We start from the raw sequence: 7,036 nt of genomic DNA, 5'->3' as shown, positions 1-7,036 counted from the left end.
TGGAAAACCAAAGAAACCGAACCAAACGCTCAGGCTGAAGGATAGCTCCAATTTATGATGGTCACCATGGTCACATACAGACTTGGATTGGGGCTTTCAAGTACTTCATGGAATCCTTATGAAGTCTATTTTTACATGGATCTAAAATCAAGCCTGTATCTGTTATGAGGCTACCGCAATGACCGAATTACTATCGAGAGGTTTTCTGTGCACAGGTGCTGCGTCGCCTTAGTTTGAACCAATGGGCCGTGTATAAAGTCAGGTCCATTAGGGATGCATCCTAGGGTTGGAGCACGACCCCAACATCCTGGTGGTCATCCTATGACACTCGGGGTTGTACGAAACCTCCTAGGTTGCCGCTTTACGATTAAGTCCTTATGGAGAGGCACTAGAGTACTCAACCCTGTACTGTAGCCCCTATCTGTTGCTAAAAAACTTCATTTTATCATATTGTATATAGCCTTTAGTCATGTTTAACAATTATTTCATATTAAGCACTTTAGCATCTATCCAAAATGTCCTACCCAAAAACCCTAGGTATCAAGGATATGTGGTACAAATAATTATCTAGGTAAAGTCCTTAAAGGTATTTTAAATTAGACAAATACATGAATATGAATGGTAATAGTTCATAGGTAACAAGGGGCCTTTGGTACACTTGCCTTCTTCAAAGTTGTCCTAGAAGTACTGCTGATCCTGCTGTGGGTCCTTAGTCACCTCAAATGGCTCACACTCTAATCATGTTCCAAATCACCAATCAAGCATCATTCCAATCATTACATGCATACAAGATAGACTTCTATTAGAACAGTACACCAAACAGTAAAAACATAAGTTGAAAAAGCTTATAAATCTATTCTATGTACTGCTACGAACACGTGAGCGAAAGAATCACTCAAATAGGACTTAAAACGTGAAAGTTATGCATGAAATAAGATGTAATGGCATTTCTATAAATAAACTAAACCTATTTTTGAATTAAAACAATTAAAATATGAATTTACACGGTTATAGGACTGTGGGTACTAATTCTAAAAAATATAGGGGCCTAAACGAATAAAAATAGGACTGATATGCAATTATTTTGAATTAATCTAGGACTATGGGTTGGTTCTATGAAAATAGAAGGGCTTTAATGCAAAAAGGACACGGCTTGACTGTGGGTTGACCCTGGCGCTGACTGGTTGACGCGTGGCATGCTGGGATTAGTGTGGTGCACCACGTGGCTCGGTGGATGCGCTGACGTAGCTTCACTGGCCGGTCCATGGGTCCACGGTGGACCCATTATGTACCGAATCGGTACACGTAGATCAGAGCCATCCATCCAGATCTGATGGCACTAGATGCTCGGGCATATCTATGCCGCTATATAGGGGCACCGGTAGGCATGCCATGGCCGACGGTGAGATAGACACAGCGACGGTCGCCGGAATGGCGCTCTGGACTTCCTCGATCGCAACAAAATGCACGGGGATGATCTACATGAGCGCGCGAACACGAAGGACGCAAAGCCGAGATAGGGTACCCGCCAAAGCGTCGGGTCCGTGGTGGCACCATGGTTGGTGGTGTCAGGAGGTCACTGGTACGGCATTCCTAAGCGCAAAAAGATGAACAAAAGGCACGGGAAGAACGGGGATCTCACCGTGAGTTGATTGGAAGGGTCGGCGGCGTCCGAGATGGGCTCTAGAGATGGGTCACCAATGGCGGTGGCGCCTAGAGAATGGCGACGGTGCAGGTTAGGTAAGAACCGAGCAACACAAGGACAAAATGGAGAAATGAAGACACCTACGCCCATGGGAGATCACGACGAAGCTCGTCGAGTCATCGGCGTCGAGTTCTGAGGCGTGGGTGAGGATGGATTGCGGCGGTGGCGACTAGAAAGCGAGAGCAGAGGATGGGAGAGGGAAGGGGTCGTCGCTGAGCTTTATAGGTCGGGCGGTGCGCAGGAAAAGAAACGGGAGCAGGCAGGATTGGTTTCCTGCCATGTGTGGGCGACAGTAGCCACTTGCCCTGCATGGCCGTGCCATCGGCGGGCACCAAAGAAGGAAGATGCACCTGTGAAGAGAAAGGAAAACGTTGGGGAAGAAGAAAGGAAAGGCGCTGACACATGGGGCCAATGCGCAGTGAGAAGGAGAGAGCAGACAGGTGCGGTGCTTCGGGTGTGGGCGCGTGAGGCAGGCCAAGGTGGGCCGCATGGTACCGAAGCAGCCCGCATGTGGTGCGCGCGCGGGAGGAAGCGGGAAGGCAGCAGCAGGCCGGCGCAAGAGAAAAAGAGAGGGGGAAGGGAGGGCTGCTGGGCCGCCAGTAGGCCAAATCTGGGAAGGAAAAAGAAGAAGAGGGCTAGGCCAGATCTAGAGCTGGGCTGAAAAAGAAGAAAGGTAAATTTTTCAAAATCAAATTCTTTTTCAAATCTATTTTCAATTCTAAGCCAAATTCAAATGGAATTTGAATTCAACTTCAAATCATCTAGCCCTACACTCAACCAAAAACAATATGCTTCGTCATGAATGCAACAAACATGTTTCTAAACCTTATAGTTATTTTAATTAACCAATGTTTAATTTATTTGGCCTAAGTTAGAATACCTAGAAAATTTAATAAATGCTAAGAATTAATTGCTAATTTGTAGTAAAATTTTTTGGGTGTTACATTCGCACATTAGAAACATGGCAGCATTACTTATGGCCCAAAGAGTTTGTTATTCATTCTGATCATGAATCTTTGAAGCATATTCGTAGTCAAGGGAAATTGAACCATAGACATGCTAAGTGGGTTGAATTTATTGAATCTTTTCCTTATGTTATTAAGCACAAGAAAGGGAAAGGGAATATTATTGCTGATGCTTTGACTAGGAGATATACCTTGCTGAATCAACTTGATTACAAAATCTTTGGATTAGAAACAATTAAAGACCAATATGTTAACGATGCTGATTTTAAAGATGTGTTGCTGCATTATAAAGATGGGAAAGGTTGGAACAAATTCATCTTTAGTGATGGGTTTGTGTTTAGAGCTAACAAGCTATGCATTCCAGCTAGCTCCGTTCGTTTGTTGTTGCTGTAGGAAGCACATGGAGGTGGCTTGATGGGGCATTTTGGAGCTAATAAAATGGAGGACATACTTACTGGTCATTTCTTTTGGCCAAAGATGAGAAGAGATGTGGAGAGGTTTGTTGCTCATTGCACGACATGTCAAAAGGCTAAATCACGGTTAAATCCACATGGTTTGTATTTGCCTCTACCTGTTCCTAGTGCTCCTTAGGGAAGATATTTCTATGGATTTTGTGTTGGGTTTGTCAAAGACTGGAAGGGACGTGATAGTGTGTTTGTGGTTGTTGATAGATTTTCTAAGATGGCACATTTCATACCCTGTTATAAAACGGATGATGCTACTCATATTGCTGATTTGTTCTTTTGAGAAATTGTTCGTTTGCATGGTGTGCCCAACACAATTGTTTCTGATCATGATGCTAAATTTCTTAGTCATTTTGGAAGACTTTATGGGGAAAACTGGGGACTAAGCTTTTGTTTTCTACTACATGTCATCTCCAAATCGATGGTCAAACTAAAGTTGTCAATAGAACTTTGTCTACTATGTTAAGGGTTGTTTTAAAGAAGAACATTAAGATGTGGGAAGATTATTTACCTCATATTGAACTTGCTTATAATCATTCACTGCATTCTACTACAAAGATGTGCCCATTTTAGATTGTATATGGTTTCTTGCCTCGTGCTCCTATTGATTTAATGCCTTTGCCATCTTCTGAAAAACTAAATTTTGATGCTACTAAGTGTGCTGAATTGATGTTAAAACTGCATGAAACAACTAATGAAAACATAGAGCGTATGAATGCTAAATATAAGTTTGTTGGTGATAAAGGTAGAAAGGAACTAATATTTGAACCAGGAGATTTAGTTTGGTTGCACTTGAGAAAGGATAGGTTTCCTAAATTGAGAAAGTCTAAATTGATGCCTAGGGCTGCTGGACCATTTAAAGTGTTAGAGAAAATTAATGATAATGCATATAAGCTTGATCTGCCAGTAGATTTTGGGGTTAGTCCCACATTCAACATTGTAGATTTGAAACCATATTTGGGAGAAGAAGAAGAGCTTGAGTCGAGGACGACTCAAATGCAAGAAGGGGAGGATGATGAGGACATCAACACCAACGATACATCCACGCCGACACAAGTACCAGTTTCTAGTCCTATTACTCACGCCCATGCTCGTCAACTTAATCATCAAGTCAGTTCACTCAAGAGTTCCTGTCCATCATATTTAGACCATGGAGACGCGTGCACTCTTGCTTTGGTTAGGAACCAGGGAGAGGACCGAAAGGGAAAAGGATTTGAGCAGGCTGGATTCGGACTCTAGGACAGCTCCAACTTGTGATGGTCACCATGTTCGCATACAGACTTGGATTGGGGAGTTAAAGTACTTCATTTAATCCTTATGAAGTTTATTTTCACATGGATCTAGAATCAAGTCCATATCTATTCTGACGTGGCTGCAATGACCAAATTACTACCGAGAGGTTTTCTATCCAAAGGTATTGCATTGCCTTAGTTTGGCCCAATGGGTTTTGTATCAAGTCGGGTCCATTAGGGATGTGTCCTAGGGTTGGAGCATGACCCCAACACCCTGGTGGTCGTCCTTCCACCTTCATATACCCCTTAGCTACAACCAAGAACTATTGGGTTTTATTTAGATCAAGTTTAGCTCTCGCTACTTGCTTGTAAGCGCGCATGTTGGATCAACCGCCCATCTTCTTATCTCCAGAAACCCACCTTATTTGAGATTGAGTTTGAAACCTTCATCTTCATCTAGTAAATTCAGTACTTGTTATATTTGTTCTTGCTAGTTCTTCAATTATTGGCAGGACGAGTGCCCTCATGGCTGGGTGACATGCTCCACAAGATCACGGCAGTCATTGGAGGTGGTGTATCGATTGTTAAGGCACAATTTGGAAGGTTGTAGTTGGGCTGTGAACATCGTCTCCATCCACCAATCGAGTTATCCCACGCCCTCTCATAGAAAGATCGGATTCATCCCTAGCGGGTTCATACCATCCTCCTCCTTCAGCCATAGCCTCGCGCTCTAGGATGTTGTCCTGACCACACTCGGTGACCTGCTAGCCATGCCATGGGCCGCAGCGGCCCTCTACGATGCTTATGCCGACGACAACCAGGTCCTCGATGGCCTCCTCATGCTCGCGGACGCGTATGGCAAGTTCGAGTTGGCGCTGCTCGCGACGAAGCAAAGCATGGTGCACGTGTAGGCCAGCACCCGACGCGAGGACAGCAGGGTGGTCCCACATGTGGTCTAGGCACTGGTCCAGGTGTAGCCGACAGTGCCTGCGGCAAATGATAGCGCTGGTCCGACGGTGGACAAACACTCGATGGTGGCGGGCTTGGGAGGCCCCACAAACTCATACCATATGGTGTTGCTAGAGCTGGTGGAGGGACGGTGCGCACCACTGCCACCCCTACCGTGGCAAAGTGAGAGCCTCCCCCTCTTTTGCTAGGTGGCCATCGTGGACGGCACTGGCAGGAAGGGGAGGAAGCGGCTGGTGGTGGTCGGTGGCTATCACCTGGAGACGTGGGCACCGACGGACGCAGTGTTCATCTACGACTTCCTGACCAGCACATGGTGGTGTGGCGCGCCCATGCTGGGTCCGTGCTAGTCCTTCTTCGCTTGCGCGGCCATCGGAGGCGCCATGTACGTGGTCGGCGGCCACGATGACGAGAAGAACGCCCTGTGGTCGGTGCTCATCTATGACCCAGACGTCAACGTGTGGGCGTAGCTCCTGAACATGGCAGAGGAGTGCGACGAGCCATGCGAGCTCTACATCACCGCCAGGGGAGGCGACAGGTTCCTCGTCGTCAGTGGGTACCCAACATAGGCATAGGGCCTCGTGGCACGCGACGGCGTCATGGGAGTGACGTCGGTGTGGCGACCGGTGGCGCAGGTGCCAGAGGACGCATGCACCACGACGACCGTCTCCACCATCCCAGATGGCCACGTCGTGGTCATCGGAGAAGGAGGGATTGAGTCGATGACACATGGGCCCCACATGTCACTGAGATCGAGGTTGCGTGTCAAAACTGCTCAACATCGGTCAAAATAGCCTTGCCCCCGCCCAGGTGCTAAAAGTGAACGGTTTTGATAGTTGGGGTACCGGTACTAGATGGTTTTGTAGTTGAGGGCTAAAATTAGACCAACACAATAGTTGAGGGACCAAAAGTGGACTTAATCCTAAAATTTATAGCAATACTTCTCCTCGATGGTAAAATATCCTACCAAAGCCATATGATATTACACTTTGAAAAACCTTGAAACATATGCTGCTTGTTATCAAGTTGAGCTTTGTCAAATTGTTGTGACCCTCGAGAGATTCTCGTCATGCGCCCATGATCAAGATTCACGTACACCCACATATAATATGCCAACTCTTACACTGAGAGTTGCACAAAAACATGCCACCCGTCCACCAAATTAAAAAAAAACTCCATCCATATGTCATGACCCTCTCTCAAAAATCCTCCTTTGCCAAAAAAATATGGGCTGTGCAAAAAGAAAAAAAATATTCATGCTAAAAAAAGCATGAAGAGAAATCCATGCTAAAAAAGCATGCAGGAAAAGAGAAATAATATCCATGCCAAAAAGGCATGAGAGAAAAAAAGAGATGAAAAAAGAAGAAGAAGAGATAGCCCATGTTTTCTAAAATAAAAAAGCAAAGAGGGAGAGAGTCATGACAAAAGGAGTCTATACCAAAAAGAGTTTAATTTCCACACACATGCACTTCTTGATCAAAGTGTATGGCTTGTATCTTCTTGGATCTGGTTTTTGACTTATCAATATTTTGTGATGCAAGTATGCCTCTTTTTTCATCCCTACCCAAAGCTCCACATAAGCCTTTTTAGAAGTTGGATGAAAAAGAAGGCAAATTCAAAAGCCTTTGGTAAGGGTATATACACCATTGAGTGACTTGAGAGTACCATTTGAGGAGAAGTATGCGCTATGCTTTAAAATTCAAA

The 7,036-nt window shown here is 45.2% G+C and overlaps 1 pseudogene; it reads left to right on the top strand.

Moving 5' to 3' along the window:
• Window positions 1-5,136: 5,136 nt before the first annotated feature.
• LOC136507473 (F-box/kelch-repeat protein At1g15670-like) lies at window positions 5,137-6,126 on the top strand (annotated as a pseudogene).
• The last annotated feature ends 910 nt before the right edge of the window (window positions 6,127-7,036 follow it).

The sequence above is a fragment of the Miscanthus floridulus genome, chromosome 15 (genome assembly GCF_019320115.1).
Source record: "Miscanthus floridulus cultivar M001 chromosome 15, ASM1932011v1, whole genome shotgun sequence".
NCBI classification, from domain to species: Eukaryota; Viridiplantae; Streptophyta; class Magnoliopsida; order Poales; family Poaceae; genus Miscanthus; species Miscanthus floridulus.
The sequence above is the reverse complement of the archived record's forward strand: the minus strand, read 5'-3'. Positions and strand labels throughout refer to the sequence as shown.